The sequence below is a fragment of the Metopolophium dirhodum genome, chromosome 9, assembly GCF_019925205.1.
Source record: "Metopolophium dirhodum isolate CAU chromosome 9, ASM1992520v1, whole genome shotgun sequence".
Classification (NCBI taxonomy): domain Eukaryota; kingdom Metazoa; phylum Arthropoda; class Insecta; order Hemiptera; family Aphididae; genus Metopolophium; species Metopolophium dirhodum.
Genome location: NC_083568.1, coordinates 21,584,293 through 21,602,836, shown reverse-complemented (window position 1 = coordinate 21,602,836; position 18,544 = coordinate 21,584,293). Strand labels below are relative to the sequence as shown.

General features: G+C 27.6%; 1 protein-coding gene across 1 annotated transcript in view; it reads left to right on the top strand.

The window, feature by feature from the left end:
* Nucleotides 1-1,537: 1,537 nt before the first annotated feature.
* LOC132951831 (octopamine receptor beta-3R-like) overlaps nt 1,538-18,544 on the top strand; it is a 192,384-nt gene continuing 175,377 nt past the window's right edge. Inside the window, exon 1 of the mRNA XM_061023832.1 lies at nt 1,538-1,836. The gene's annotated coding sequence lies outside the window, so the exon portion shown is untranslated. The remainder of the gene's footprint in view (nt 1,837-18,544) is intronic.

Genomic DNA, 18,544 nt, shown 5'->3' with positions numbered 1-18,544 from the left:
AAATTTCGAACGATTCCGTAGACTCGAAATAGTTTAGTGTACGCATCGCAAAACACGAGGGATCATTATTAATTTTATTTTATTTTTTCGGTTTTTATCGCCGACAATCCATCGCGGAATTTTTTTCTAGGTACTTCTGGCGTTAGTTTATAGTAGTATTATTATTATCTAGCTGACTATCATCCCGACACTGAGTTATCCGTGTAATTAGTTTCGATTATCATAACGCGCGTATAGTCCCCTGCAGTCCTCGTCGTGTTCGGCTCCGGTCGAATTCCCACAGTCAATCAATACACGACGATTTATTGTTTAAAAGAGCAGCAGCAACTCTCGGCAGCAACGTAAACGTTTTTGTTTTTTTTTTTCATCACATATTATTGTGTCTGTGTGGGCCGTGTGGGTGTGTGTGTCTGCAGTGTGATTGTTTAAAACACTATAATAACGATGATGTGCTTTGCACTATCTATAAAACGAGCATAATAATTTACTATTGTAATGTTATAATATACAATATAGTCGCAGTAATATCTTACCACATATTTAAATGACTACTCTTGAATATTAATTTGTGTGTTAAAATATTAATTCATGTTATTGTATGTTTGCAGTTGGCACTGTTAGCGCCAAGTAGTTGATTCGCGTGTAAAAAGCCACACGAAATAAATGAAATAAAATATATCATATAATATAATATCAACGAGGGCGCGTATAATATACATGGAACGTAAACACTACGCATAAAATAATATAATATTATTATCGGTGTAGATAGGCAGGCGCGGTTCTAGGACTACATTTTCGTATTGGCAACAGTGGATTTATAATCAGGTTTTGACTGCGAGTAATATTCCTAAGATGGCTGGTTTTCCGCCGCGGGAAAACGACGTAGGCACTCACTGACACATCGCGCTTATTTCGCGTGCTATAACATTCGGATGGTGTGTATTATTTAAGGTCGCAGCGGTCGTTCTTCACTTAAGAACCGTCTGTCCCCAACGCGGTGTGGTCGTCGGAAAGTGTCTGAGGTGTATTACATCCCATCCCCGCCATGCCCTCGGTCTTGGAGCAATATAACTTTTTCACCCGGTGACGACGACGACGTCATTGTTTTCAACACGGGTCGCGCCGACCGATTTCATTCATCATCAAGTCTTGCTCGGCGAGTCGCGAACCTACGACAATGCGTATAGATGAGGTGTATAATATATCATAGCCGCGGCTGCAGTATATGGTGTATACACCCACCTGCCCGCCGCCCGAGTACCTATATAATAGGCGTTTGCACTTAAAAACCGCAGAAAAAAATATCGAAAGACGAAATGGTTAGGCGGGGGGGGGGGAGGGGAGGGGAGGAATGATAATAAAAGCTCGCGCTGTCCGACCGAAAGAAGAACAAAAATAAAATACGAAATATATTATATATATATATATATAAAACGAAAATCCTACGTTTTCAACAGATGGCGCGGAAATCCACCGACAAAGTGCCCGCGCGTCGTTTCGACCTAGGATACGGTTGTCGCTCAGTAACGTTCGGATAACGGTAAATGCCGCAACGGTCGTCGGACAACGTTCAATCGTTCGCTCGCGCGTGTCCTTCGGTGATTAATACTTTCGTACTTACACCGTTTTCTTTTTCGTTTTTTTTTGGATTTCGCTCGTCGACCGCCGTCCCCGACGCTGCTGTAGTCGTAAAATTGCGTCATGATGTTGTAAACTTGTCGCAGAGTGTATTTTTTTTCCCGGTCAATCGGCTCGGCCACCGCGGAGGCTATCGTTGCTAGATTATACTCGTCGCGGGCTCGCGTCGTCTCTCTCGCGTAGTTCTCTGCACACGTAAGTGGTCACTCGAATTATTATTATAATATATTACATTAGGTACGAACAGATGCCGTGTGGTACCGGTTATTACGATAATATTATATAATAAATTATATTACAGTGTTAAAACGTGTTTGAATAATTATTACAAGCGCGTAAATCGCAACGGTGTCAATAATAATTAACAATTTCACCTGCACTTGTGACAGGGGTCTTAGATTTTAATTTACTCTTTTACGGACAGATTATTGCGTTGAAAAATAATAAATAGTTTTTTTTGAAACGAGTGAATTAAATTACAAACCGACGTCTTATTTCACGACGACGATGATGATGATAAAATAATACGGCAGGGTCGCCAGCTAGAACATAATATTATCATAATATAGATACGGTTTCTTTCATTTTGGCCAATCGTGATAATATTTTACGACGGGGGCAACTGTAGCGATTTTTAGGTACCAAGCCGAATGAACGCGCACACCTTTCCGAGGTTCGACTTCGCTCTGAGGAACAAATTCGGTATAATAATAATTAATAAATCCCGATGACCAAGACAACAACATAGAACGACATGAATAAAATAATAATAATTAGGTACTTATGATAACGTTGCTAATATAGTAATATAAATGTTATAACAATATACATAATAATATTATATAGACACATAATAATTTTATTATATAACCCTAAATCCGATGATGTTTTCAAAACATTACCATGGTTGATTATTATTATTATTATGATTATTATTTTCTCTCGTACCTTCAGGAATTTGATTGTCTTACTCAAATATTTATTTACATACCACTGCAGCTGCTGTAGTTAAGTAATAAAACACGCATACTAATTATAGAAGTGAAAATCCTTACTGGAGCCATTCATTCACTGGAACCTTGTAAATTGTACTACAAAAATATAGTTAAATAATCTGTGAAAATTTTACGTTTTTCCCGAATATCGTGTTGTTTTGTGAAGGTATCAATTAATAGTTATTATTTTAAAGAGTAAACGAAGTAAAGTTATTATTGAAATGGTCAAATAATAAGAGCGAGTACCTACTACTGATGATTTTGACATTCAAATGTACATACTCTATAGCAATTAATTTGATATGAGATTCCTATGACAAAACTTCAAATGTGCAAACGCAGGACGAATAATATTTTGTGTATAATCTACCTTTTAAAAAATATGGTCAGTTAGTTGATTAACGTACTCTAAAGTAAGTAAAATGGAACACCTTTCATAATATTTAATAGTTATAAAACTAAAAAAAAATAAACCATTGATGCAATATTTATCTTAAGTATACCTATAGTACATATAAATACATAAATACATTTAATTTTAGATTTAGTTATAATTAGTTGCTATTTTTTATACTAAAGTTATTATTAATTTTAATATTTCTATGTAGTAAGATCACCATTCTTTGTCAAACACTTTAAGATGTTTTTTTTTTGTAACTTAGACGTTGAATATTTCCAATGGAAAAAGTTATCCATAATTTTATCAAATACAAAATTTTTATTTTAAAAGTTATTTTTATCTCGTATATCACATTATACAATATTATGTAAAATTTAACTTCATAATATTTGGTGTCATGATATATATTTCATGAACTATAATTAAAATTTGCATGGAAATATGTTAATACATTTTCGTGTAATGAATCCATAAGCTTAGATAACCACTCAATAAACTTAATAAGCTTAAACTTTTAAAAACAACATTCTTTAGAGAACATTTTTCGTTTATAAATTAGCACATTATTTAAAAATAAGAATTTTTTTTAAATATAAATCATAAAATACTTACATAATAATATTATTATAAGACTTACATAAATTGTAACACTCAGTTTGGAATGGAAACGTTTAATATATATTTTATTCAATTAATATTAAACATCATTAACACAAACTGTGAATAAAATATTAATATTTAAAATCAAGTAGTTGATTTAATTAAAAATGTAATTATTGTCTTTTGACGTATAAAGTATTGTTTACTAATTGATATTTAAAAATATGTTCATATTCAAATGTTCATATGTTCATATGTTAATTCAAAACGATCATTCATAAAATATTAAACTTAAGTACTACATTTTAATTCAAATGAATATTTATTAATAACGTTTTGTGTAAGTATTACGCTTTTAATTATAAAATCGTAAACAGAATTAATACTAAATCAAATTTTATAGCATATACTAAGCACTATAGTAACAATATTTATAATGTCGAATGTTCAACATCTTAAGATGCCAATCAAAGTCCATTCAGTAATATTATTTTCACTTATACATATAATATTGTTTGCGGAGAATGTAAAACAGTTTAATTTATTATTATCCAAATTGAATTGAAAATATTCCGAAATGGTGAAAAACATAATGATTTATTTTTTTAAAACTAAAATGAAGTATGATTTTTCTCAAAATATAATTGTGAAAAATGTATCGTGTACACGATATATACGTATATACTTAATCAATTTCCTGAAAATATATTATACTCTTCTCAAAAAAATTGTATAGGGAGGGATTTAAGTAATGCTAATGTAGGTACCAAGTAAATGAATCAAAATAACAAGAATCGTTGTTGTGATTTTTTTCCCGTTAATAAAAATGAATACATTACAGTACTTCCTATTTAAAAAAAAACAAGGGTCAAGATGAATTTGTTTTATAAGTTAAATTTGAATATAAAATTAAATGCATGTATCTACTACTTATCTAGATAGGCTTTTGAGTAATAATTTAAATTAATATTCCATTGCATTTTATAAGCACTAAAACATTAAGATGTATACAAATGTCAAATGTATTACATCTCCAGACCTAATGCCTAAAATATAGTAATTACTAATTACATAATAATAATTACCTTATACATTTTTCAATTTTTTAATTTTATGATTTTTGCACAGTAATATGCAGCTTTGTAGATCATAAAAATTGAATTGGAAAATACTTTTTGATCGTTTTAAAATTTCATAATTGTATTTATTAGTTTAAGGGATAAAAGTCAATGATTGTTACTCAGAAGCTAGGCGGTTTGTTATTTTTTTTACTTTGTTGACATGCTAGGCTACCACTAAACTACTTATTTTAGATATATAGTAGATACGATAAGGCTATTTGTCCAGGGCACTACAAAGAACAACGCACTTCAAAAATAGTTTTATTCACGGCCACGCGAAAAATAATAAATATTTTATATTTCCCGTGTGAATTTAAAGTTTAAACGTTAAATACCTACTTGAATATTTTGTTTATAATACCATTATCGGCACTAATGACAGTTAAGATAATTTGAGTTAAATAACCAACAAACACTTCGACATTTTAGTATCGGTATTCATACCACTACCTAGTCATAATTGCATTTGATTTGTCTTTATCAATTAAACATTTTTATTTATTTAAAATTATATCAGTGTTTGTATTATAAAGTATATTTATTATAATAGTCAACCATGCAACTGATATTGAAAACAAAATGTTCTCTCTAGAGTTTAGAAGATATATTTGTATTGTTTATTCAATACCATAATATTTATACTTTAAAATTTAAATAGATCGCATTTTATAGATAAAAGATTCATATTGTTTATAATGTTTATAATGTCCAAACATATAATATGTTGATAAGAATTTCAACCGAATAGTTTTAAAACAATTTATTATAATATTGTTTTTTTATATTGTCGTAAAATACAACGTTTAAAATAATGCAAAAACAAATAACAAATTGCCTTTTTTGAATAAATATGTTCGAATAAAATATATAGAAAGCATGCTAGGTATCAATCAAATAGCTTAAGATCATTATTGGTGAATACAGAATACCTAAAAAAATGCCACGAAAAAATAAGAAGTAGGTGAAGCTAATGGATCTCTATATTGATATCGTTGATATTTTTGTTTTTACGGTTTACTTTAATAACTGCAAACAGTAAAAATGACAAGTCTTAGTAAACATCATTAAAATAATTTTCTTTCTCGTCGTTTTATTGTGCGTACGTAGTAAACATTGAAAGCCATATAAACTGCACATAAAACCGATCTAACTTAGTACCGATTCCAGTAATTCACAATTTGATGTTTCATAATTTGATGTTATGTTGCTGAGGCGTATATTTGTGTAGGTATGTGTCTTCGGGTTTATGTGTGCGTGCTCAAAGCAGAGTTATGATTATAATATTGACATCCTATTTAGACATAACATACAAAATCCGATTCCGAGTAAAGTTTTACATAATATTATAGGTAACGAATATCATGACTTGCAAAATGCACTTGTAAAATTATGACAAACTCTATACAATTATACTGGAAATTATTATTAAAAAAAAAAAAACATGAATGTTTGTCAAAATAGAATATACTTATACACGAAACCAAGCTATACAATTAATTTCCGTTGTAGGATTTCATACTTTTGAGGGAAAAAACTTTTTTCATTGTTTAATCGGTAATTTATAATTTTTTTATGAGTATTATATGAATAGTACCTAAGTTATTCTGTTAAAAGGGTACGGTGTTAGGAGGTCTACATATCTACTTAAAAATGGGGTTTTATACATTTCATAAAAAATACCATGTAAACGAATGATAATGAGCTTAATATTATGAAACGTATTTAGTGTAAATTTGTTGGTTAGAACATTTCATATTTTTTAAATGTACATTTTCTTTACGGTTGTGTATTAATATTACAAATTTACCCATTTGTAATAATTTTTATTAAAAACAATTTGTTTTCCTTACTATATTTTAAGGGAGTGAGATACGTAATGATTTTAAAATAATGTGTGTGTGTGTGTGTGTGTGGTATTTAGTTGGTCGACGTGTTTTGTAAAGATATTTTTCTTGAGAGTTAATACGATAAGATTTAGTGAAGAAATCTAGCAAGTGTCGGTTTAAACAAACTCCGATTACATTCGTTTTACAAATACAAAAATTTGTAATTGATTTAAAATTAATAATATTACACCACCATCCTGTTTACAGCGATGAGCTGCTTCGCTTCGTTTCTTCTCGGTTCGGACGAGTAGAATTTCATGGAGCAATACTTAGCTTCTATAATAAAAAATAATAAATGTTCACTGTTAGATTCTGAAGGGAGCGAGAAATGTAATGGTTTTACAATGATGTTTATTTCTTTTTTATTCTGTAAACACTTTTTCTCCCTCTAAACTTGCTCAAAAGTATGAAGTATAGCATCTTTTCTGAAAGGTAATGTTCTTGAGCTGGTACTTTAGAGAGGTAATTTTTCGATTTTCGAAACGCTACTCGAAATAAAAGCGGTTAAAGGAGAAAAAATGTACGATTTCACGATTTTATAATATTAAATAATTACGGACGTCGTTTTCTACCAGAAAGAAATATTGCTTCAAATGAAAAATGAAAAAAAAGTTTAGCCATTTTTGAGCTATTTATAGACATTTTAATTTTGGGAGTTTTTTTGTTGTAATTCGGTTAAAAACATTCGTAAAAACTTGAAATTTGGGCTGTTTACTTATATTATCTATACCTAGATATGGTAAAATGTTCAAAACATTTGAGCAACTTATGAGCTTTTTATTTTATTTTATATTTTTTTTCATTTTTATGATATTTCCTAATTATAAATATATAAATTACCTATTTATATAAATCGTTCTTAAGCTGTTCTTAAAACGCTTTGTTTATCAACATAGAAACGAATAAAATTAAATAAGAAAGATTCCCTCGTCCGCTCAGAATCGTTTTTTATCGAATGCAATCATTACATTCAAATCGAATACAGTAAAATTATACTATCCTGTCCGAGGCCCGAAGGAACGATGGACAAACATTCACCACCGAAATGCGCTGACCTACTTTTTATACTCAATTTGAATGTTTTAAAAATAAAATAATATAAATATTTAATTATCAAAAATTATTAGAAATAATTATATTGTTTTATTAAAAATATAACAAAAAAAAATGTATTTAAAAAAGCGTTATGTAAGATTTATGGTTTTAATAATCTTATTTTAATACAATTATTATATATATTTTATTCTGAGCGGACTGATGTATGACATATTATTTTTTTTGTGTGTATAAGTAAAAAGACTTGTTTAATAGTAGAATAATGCTTCAATATGGTCGCTGGTAGCAAATCGGATCTAGTTGTTACTTTGGTAAGTCTGAAGTAAAATATTCCCAGCACTTTTCAGTAATACTAAGTACCTATAGTAATTTAACTAATTTCAAAACTAGTTTTAATGTGTCAACATATTTTACAAGCATAAATGTTTTTCAAACTAGTACACTATTTTATAATTATTTATCGCATACAAGTTAATTATTAATAACTAACTAAATTAAGTTCAATCACCGTATTCATTTTTTTTTAACTAACTAACATCCAACCATAGAGTGTATATTATCTACGAATAAAAATGTATTAGAATAATATTGACTCAAAACACCAGCAGTTTTATAATATTTTGTACCTATATGTATTAAAATTACAGAGCATCTGCTTATCGAGAAAGATGTGTGATCTGGTCGTTAAAGCAGTTTTTTTATAAACTTAAATAATTTTTACAAACCCTTCTAAAATAAATTATTGTTTATTTCTTAATTTTTGCAAATCATTCATTTTTTTGTAAACATAAGTAAAAACAAAAATTAAGCATAATGGATTGCTGGTCTATTCTCCCCAAGGAATTTCCGCCCCACAAATGAACGTTCGCTTTACCATCTGCATAAAATTCGCAAAAGAATCCCTTCTTAAATCATATTTATTTTTTAATAATTATTAACAAAAGTATTATAATACACTTATAGGTACAATATCATTGTTCTGAGTATTAATTGAAAATCGTATTAAAAGTTAATTGGATTTGATATGTAAGCAAATTAATAATTATATATATTTTTTTTTTTTATTGATCGTGAAGCCCGGCAACTATGGCCATTAGCTGTTTGTTTTTGTTTGTAGGGGAGGGAACTGTAGGTGTAACACGTGTGTGTAGTTTTGGTAGATATTTTAGTGGGCACCCGTGGGTATCTGCCATGCCCGGGCGGGGGATGGCGGCACTTCTCTCCGGACACCGTGACTTGCCCGAAGAAAAATGCCGCCCGTGAACCGAGGTTTGAACCAGCGCCGGTGTGCGTCACAACCGACGCCTTAGTCCGCTCGGCCACTCCGTCCCCCAATAATTATATTATATTTGTATCAAGTACCTACCTATAATTAATACGAACTGTTATAATATTACCATATTATTTATAGTTGTAATATTTGATAATTATTTAATAAAATGTTTTGAAAATAAAACGTCCAAGGCTTCAAAAAAATTTTTAAAAAACAGACATTATTGTTAAACTAATACAATATTATGCATCGCTACGCTCAGAATCTAAAACATATCAGAAAAATAACGCATAATAATAAATTAATATTCGCTAAATAATATAATGTTATATGGCTACATTTATATTATACATCAAATTTTAAAATGTTTCAGAATTTCAAATGCACACACACACTAAATTTTAGACTTGGCGTGTGAATATTTTGTCCATAAAATTGGAGCATTGACCCAAAAAACCATGTTGAATATTTCCTGAATTTAAGCGATATACAATTTTTGAAATTTTCAAATAAAACGCTTGAGAAATAATATTATAAAAAACATTCATAAAAGCGCATTAACCAATCATGACTGCTAAGCGAAATTCGTAATTATTTTTGATCTTCACAAATTACGGTTAATCCAGAATATTGATATGTTTATCAAGTTTGGTTAGCATAAAATGGTAACAACATTACTATATTCTGAGATTATTACTACAATGAAATTACATAGATAGGTACTTAAAATCATTACTTATACGTTCCAGAATAGGCATATATGATTTTATTCTAAACTTCTACGAAGTTATGTGTAATTAAACAATTATTTATACGTCGTATAAGGAATCAAGTTATCAAAGATTAAGTTTTCAAAAGTTTACCGTAAAATAATATTATTATCATAATATGCTTTTACCTTCGTTCCACAGATCGTGATGGTGTATACAATTTCTATTGAAATTTGAGAATATATATAGCGGAGATAAATATTATTTTGTTCTGCATACAATTATTTAAATACGAAAAACTACTAGTACGAATTTTGTACTTGCTATGTCAAAAATTTCAGAAAATATATCCACTTAGTATTTTATCGTATAATTTATAGCTTAATAGGATGTTCTCATTTGAAAAACGTTGAAAAGTTAGTTTCTTCAGATGCTACTCCTTAAGTAATACAAAAAATCTCAAGAATTTGAAAATATACAGTCTTAAAGTATACTTAAAAATTCAAAAAACCAGATTTTGAATAACTGCATCATCGAAGGAAGAGGGGGTGAGCATGTTTGGTGGATAGTAATATAATATAAATTATAATTAAAATAATACAAAGACAAATGTATTGGTTTGTGTCTAAAAGACTCAAAATGCAGAAGCTGATGTTATCTAGGTTACTTTATTATGCTAGTTCAAGTTTTCAAATTTTCATATTTAGGGAGCAAGATCACGTTAGATGGTCAGGACGTTTGAGAAATCAAACTATGAATAGAATTGGTAAAGGCCGCTATCAATAATAAAGAGATACTATTAACGTCAAGGAAATCAAACCTGAATATCAAGAAGAGACTCGTCAAGACATAAATCTGAGGAGCATAAAATTGTATGGTTGTGAAACTTTGTTCATAAATGAAACTGATAGAAATGTATTAGAATCACCGAAAACGTGGTGTTTGAGCAGCATGGAAAATATAATCTAATATAGTGAAAATCCAGCAAATATGTACTCGAAATAGTCGGCGAGGGACGTTCTTTAATGGATTTTATTAAGATGAGAAAAAAATTTCCGGACGTACCACGTACATTTAGATAAGAACTACATATTAAACACTAAAAGACAAGGTAGAAAGGGGGGAAGAATTACCTCGAAGTTTGACCTAGAAATTCACGTACATCGGGCGAATCAAGTAAAATCCTGAGTAGGAAGCTATAAAAACTAAAACAAATATCAAGTTTAGAAGCAACCGTTTAGAATGAAGAAGAGCTGTAAACCAATCTAAGGGTTGAAAAAAATACGGTTGGTTTGAACGAATTTTTCGCGTATTATACTATATTATTATTAATTATAATAATATTTAAATATCAATATAATTTCATAGCATAGCATATATTATTAATATATAATATGCCAGTACTGACCTTGTAGGATGATGTTAGTTTTGACTTCTAACTCATACTTTATAAGCCACGATAATGCTTGTTTTATATTTATTGCTAGTTCTCTTGAAAACATTATTATTTTCAACTTAAATATAAAGGGCTTTTATTAAAACGTGGCAATAAAAATCGATATTACCATAGATAGTTATCCATCATCATTTTACTGAACAAAAGTGTCTAAAGTCTTCTCACCTAAATAAACATTGTGTATGCTATTAATAAAAATGTTCTGTTAGGTTAGGATAGATATTCATAAGAGCTACACAAAAATATTAAAAACTAATTTTAAATCCATGATTGATAAATTCATTTAAATTGTCATTGCCAAAACTGTTAATATTTATATATTATTAAGTACCTAGGTAATTGATTATTTGAATATTATTTTAAATTGTATTTTAAGATCCTGAGTGGAGAGATAATGTATAGGTAATATATTTTATCTATTTATTATCTTTTGGTAATTTGGTTTTACAATGATGTGTATATTAGTTGTTTGTGTTTAGCAGTAAAAAAAATTCAAAATCTTTTTTATAGGGGTGTGTCTGATAAGAAGTGGGATATAGTTGGTACTTTAAAGATCATAAGAACCAACTCTTTGTGCTTTTAAAAAACTAAAAAAAAAAATAATTAAGGAAAATCAAGAATATATATTAATTATTATAACGTCTTATTTTGATAAAATAAATATTGTTTTTAAGTTAGAATTCAAAAATTAATAATATACTTAGAGACATATGAAATATTAACCAAATATTTATATTAAAATTTTCAAAATATTTTGTGTTCTTATGAGTTATATTTAAAGATATTCTATACTTCCCAATTATAATTTTTTTTTGCATAAATATTATAATAATTCTTTGTTCGTATAAAATAGTTTATCATTGAATTAAAATACATTTACACATATTAGATTTTACCTACTTACTCAATAACGAGGTAAAACTAAATAATTTATACAACAGAGGAAGATCATCCGTTTGAAAAAAAAAATTCATAATATTATATTTTTAAGTCAATATGTGTAGGTACTAATGACTATAATGGTATAGTTCATAACTTTCAAACTGACATTACTAGTTGGGTATTAATTATCTATCTAAAATCTGTTAAGCATCACTACTGCTATTATACTATTTTTTATTACTTTTCATGTGTTACTTAATATATTTTATTTAATAAATCAAAGTTGAAAAGTATACATTTTTTTAATATGATTTACCTAGTGTATCATTGATCTATATAGGTATAGGACATACCTAGGTTCCTACTTACAATATACCATACATTTTTTTTCAAAACACTTCACAATATCATTTTGTTATCTGTTTCTAACTTATAATGCCCGTATTATATGTCATATCTATATCATATATATATATATATATATATATATATATATAACATGTGACAATGGTATTATGGTTTAGATGACGGATACAAGATTTTCATTTAGCTATACCATTCCGTTGAATTTAAAGATTTAAAATTTCATTAAATAGATATGAATGAAAAGGGTATTTATTTATTTAAGCTTGTTATCAGATGAATGTGAAATTACATGGTAGCATATTACTATCTATTTGTTCTTTGGTTCTTTCAAATTCATTTCGAATTCATATGAATCAATGCATTTAAAGAAAATATTAAATAATATGACAATGTTTTAGTACAGGCTCCTTAGGATGAAATTGTTATAACTTGTAATTGTATTAGTACTATAAAAATGTAACTACCTACGTAAGACTTTAACTGAAAATACTACATAATAAATCATCTGAAGAATATTACAAGCCTAAGAGAAATTTTCAATTCATATTTTAATTTTATTGGTTTATACATTTACTGAAAATAATAACTTAAAATAACAACATTTAAAAATGTTAATTAGCCAGTAAGTAGGTACTATAATACAAATAATACAATATACAAATATAGGTTCAAAAGAAACAGGCAATACATCGATGTTTTTAATACATTTATGGTTTTTTGGATTGGCTAAAACTATTTAATTTATTATTTTAAATATTATTATTATTTTTTTTTGTATTTCAATAAATAATACATCAATATAAATTATCAATTTATGGTGAAAATGTCTTTGAACATTTCTATAGCTATATTATATTTATTTGATAGAGTAGGATAGACTTAATGTATACGTAGGTAATACTGAATAGTTTGTAAAATTTATAAATTAATTAAATTAATAATTCATTTTTAAATTTTAATTGTTTTAAATAATGATTTTAGTATGACCAATGATCATTCACGTCATAGGTCGCATACCTATCAGTTATTTAATTGGAAAACTGTATTGGAGGGAGGGGGCGCTAGTTCTGGTCTTAAAGATTGTGTTCTCAGTTCATAAATATAAACGCAACCAGTAAGAAGTATTGTCTCCATACGTTTTAATTTAAAAATAGAATAAGTCATTTATTATATGTCAACAATATCTAATAAGGTTACACATCCTATTTTGTAACACATATTACATTGAGATTGTATTAAGCAATTCAACTTATTATTGTATTCAAACAACATATAATATTAGGAGAAATAATATTAAACTATACACATTATATTTATCAGCAAAATTATTAAATTTCCATTTTTGTTTGAGGAACAACCGAATTCTATTTTAAATTGTTAAATATCATAAAGCTTAATATTGAAAATTATTATCTGAAACATAATAATATGAATTATTCTTTCCTTGTTTCATAGTGTCGAAAAAAGTATGGAAAAATCATAACCGATATTTTACAGCCTTTTTTTATCAGTCTTAAATACTACCATTATTATTTTTTATTTGTTTTTTTTTAAGATGTTATTATACTTTAATGAAATTAATTTCAAACTTCCATGTCGTTACTCGCTGTCTGAATTCCGACGGAATTAGGAAGTCCGCTTTGACTTGAGAAATAAACAAAATGTATCCCCACCCCTCCCCAATATTAGTACAGTTTATAAAGAAATAATGAAATTGTAAATTTGCTCGCATATAATGATTAATAAATAATAATTTATTGATCAACAACAACAAAGAAAATCTCATGATCTTATTTTGTGTTCACTGTAAGAGCCCTCAATAATGTTTCGGTTAAATTATACTATCACTTTCTTTTTACGTTAGTTAATGTTCTATTTTCCAAATTTATAACAACAGTACACATTTTATTTCTCTATTTGGGTACAGATCTAAAATCAGTAAAAAATAAGAATCACTATTAAATTTGGATAAATTTCTATTATTTTCCAATTTCTGCTCTGTAACCTGAATTTAATAGTTAATACACATGATTTTAAAGCGTAAGATCATTAGTCAAACTTAAAGGGACTTATTGCAGGTAATTATGCGATTTAATGGCCAACTAAAATTATGTAATCATATTTTTTTATTTATTTAAACTTTGAGTTACGATTCATTTTCACTATAACACTTATGTTACCTATCAATATAATAAATATTATCCAGCCATAAATGACTCAACGGTGCAATGGTGCAATGGTTTTCATACTACTATTATAACTATAATAATTCCAATTCCAACAGATCATCCACATTACTTCACAAGCACACTGGCGTCGATATTTTACCAAATACCCATATATTGTTTCACCTGTAACTGACATAAACATCGAATTTATTTTATTCAATAACAGTTTACCAAATAGTTGCTTATGTATTGTTTCACTGATAAAGTGATAACCATATTATTAAACTCCATGACTAATTTCGGATCGTCGACTATTAGGTACATCCACTGTAACTGGACCAATTTCCAACTTAAAATACCTACAGTATTCCATTATCACATTCTGCCATAACGATTTGACTAACCATCTGATGTGATCTTTGCAGCCTTTGTGATCAGCTGAAATTGAAAGTACCTACCTTTTATACATAATTAAATATAGTAGGTACCTATACTATAGTAAGTACTACACTATCATTTATTTTGATTATAAACTAAAAAAATTATTATTTAACTGCACGCAGAACTATAATAATGTGTATACTTCGTTGGAATTAGTGTCCCTCAAAAATATCACCATAAACAATCCTATATGTTGAGTGAAAATGTTCTTTTTCAGACCAGAATGACAAGACACAAAAAAGATTGGTAATAAAAATACTGTGATGGAAAACTTGATTAAGAATTCGGCATGAATAATTACAACTTTTTTTTATTATTATATATTTTCTGCAGAAATAATTCAATTATTTATTATTATTTTAACACATTTTATTACTCACTCATTAGTAATTTTTTACTAACTCAGTATTAATTTCATATAATTTTAATAGTTAGTTACCTACCTTACAAATTAAAAAAAACTATTTATAATATAATTTTAATTTATAAACAAAAGCGTAGACAATAAGACGTATCCTATACATAAGTTTATTTATTGTTCTAATTTTTTTGTAAAAATACATAAATAACAATTTGTTTATCTGTATATTATGTATCTAGTCATAAAAATAAAACAAAAGATTCACAATGTAAGTACAGCAAATATTAACGGTTTTATATAAAAAAACAATTTATTTATGATATATTTTATATTTTTATCTTATATTTATGTTTACATGTTTATGGTGTAATATACTTCTACGGCAAATTATAAAAGTACAGTTTTTCCGATAAAAAGCTTTAATTCCAATAAAATGTTAGTTTTATTAAGTTATAATATTTAGGTATAACTATAAGCCACTCAGTGCCTTTCCGGGGTATTGGGTGACTTCCAACTTCCAACAATCAAACCACATCAACTTTACTTATTGTACAACGTGTAAATACAGATTGTAAATATACATTTTTATTAGATAAAAATAGAGTATTTACAATCTGTAATATTTATATACAATACAATAAGTAAATTTGATAGCTAATATGGTACAAAACACGAAATGGCGTGAGGAGGGAGGCCCACCAGTGTGGATACCCTCTAACTTGGGGTAAACTATAATAAATTATATTTCATCGTTACATAGAAACATATAATATTACCTAATATTTTATAAATTAATTATGTTTGCTGCAATACAAATAAATAGTTTGAAATGTAGGTAGATAAGTATCATTGATATTAATAGGTAGCTAAGCTCATTAGGTTTATAGAGATATTTTTTAACTGTTGGTAACAAACTTAATGCGTTTGGTCTTTTTTCGGTGCATTTAAAAATATTCAATCGTTAATTATAATATGAGCTATCTAAGTGAGGATATTACAATAATGTATGTACAACATCAAAGATTTTATTTTATTTAGAAAAACATTTTTAACTCTCTGTAAAATTTGTAAAATGTGAAATTCGGTAAGTATAGTGTATTTTCTACATTTTGAACGTAATCGTGCATTCATGCGTGTCCGGATTTAATTTAATAAACAAATGAAAATGATTAGGTATTTCAGATTAAGCAATTATAAAAATAAAATATTCGCTGTAGTGAATTATATAGCAGTTTAATTTTTGTTGTAAAGGCACTTGTGTTATACTATTATTATGACGTTATTTCGATCAAATAAAATAAATTTGCTATTTCTCGTTTTCTGTATGAAACATAGATACCTAATTTATTAAAGCATGCTCTATGGTGACATAATACGATACTCGTTTATGTGATACAGTATTGTACGGTAGGTACCCTATATTCTGTACCGATATAATTGGATCACATAAAAGTTAGGTTTCGCTCCGATCATATTTCATAATAATTGTAATGCATTCATAATAACAGAATGCTTTAGTTGACCCTGTGCGAATATTTTAACTTTGTGCCGTTATTAAAGCAGCGAGGTGTCAACTTTGTTTATTTGGGGTAAAACTTGACCGAAAGTAAATTTCCTTTGAACAATATTATTATGATTGAAAAATGAAAACAATTTTACATACTTAATGTGTGCGTTACGATAAAGTAAGTAATAAGTAATAACAATGTGTTTGTGTTTGTATGACTTGTGAATAAAACCAAGGCATTTTAATGTATCCGTAGTCTTATTAACCGACAACCATTGTGAACATAGAACCAATGTATATCTTAGTCTGGTTGTTTAAATTTTATATTTTTACTAAGTATTATATTATATATTTCAAGGTAGGTAGTATCTGAATTAAAATCGACCTAACCATTATAATATCGTTCGTTCAAAAATCATTACAATTCTTCTCGTTTTTTTCCCTTTATATTTTATTGATATCGATAGTCTAATGATACGAAGTTATAGATTGAATAGCATTTTTACCACACAAAAACGTGATGACAGACACAAAAAATACACACGCAAACACATCAGTGTAAAACAAATACACTCAGAATTATTGCTCCGCTCAGCACTTAAAACAATTCAATTTTACATTTTATAGTTAATAAGTCGTTAGAGTAATAATAGCTCGAATCAATATAGTTAGATAAATTAAAACAAAACCAAAAAACCTCAGAACTAAAAAACTATTAACATTTCTAAACTGCTGATAACAGTATCATTTATTCACATAAAAATAAAATAAATTATTACAACACTTTAAATTTTTACTCAGAGGAATAAATTCAATTATAACATAATTTATAACAACTACCTAAAAGTTTAATGGTAAGTAAAACTTATCGTTTGACATTATTATTTATGTTTATTTTTTCTATATTTTTAGTTTCATATTTTAAATTAACGTTAACAGACATGACTTTATTTAAGTCAACCAAAATATTAACGAATATAAATATTACATTTTTATTCTCATAAAAAAAATATACACATAATATATTCCCAATTTATCACTAACATGCTGGGTGCGACTATTTAGTATAGTTTACCAACCACGAACAAATTTTGAGAACTCCAGGTATAATATAGTATGCATGTTATGACTTATAAACAATTACAATAAATATTCGTAGTTAAAAAAAAATAATAATAATAAGTTACAAATGAACATCAGCAATGTTAATGAAGTAAGTTTATAAGTTATATAGTTTACTATAAAATTAATTAAGCGATATTAATGTTAGGTATCTATTTTCACAGACACAATAGTCGTTATTTTTTCATTATTAATTTAATAAAGTATGTTAGGAAATAATTAATTTAAACCAATTAAATTATAAGTTGAAGTAGAAGTGAAATTACAGTCATCGAAACCTATAATTTAGTACCATCTGCAATCAGTAACGTTTCAAAGTGGTAATGCATCTCGTCAAAGTAAACTAATAATATTATCGAATTTGAGGCTCTACTGAGTCAATCGTTGAACTAACAATTTTAATTCAATGCGGTGAATATGACCTGATAAAAGCGTCTATATCGACCGGGTTACGACGAAACAAAAACGTCGAATACTTTTAATTAAATTATGTTATAAAAATATTAACTTATCTTTTTGGCCTTTTTCGTATAAAAATAAATAATAATAATAAACAATT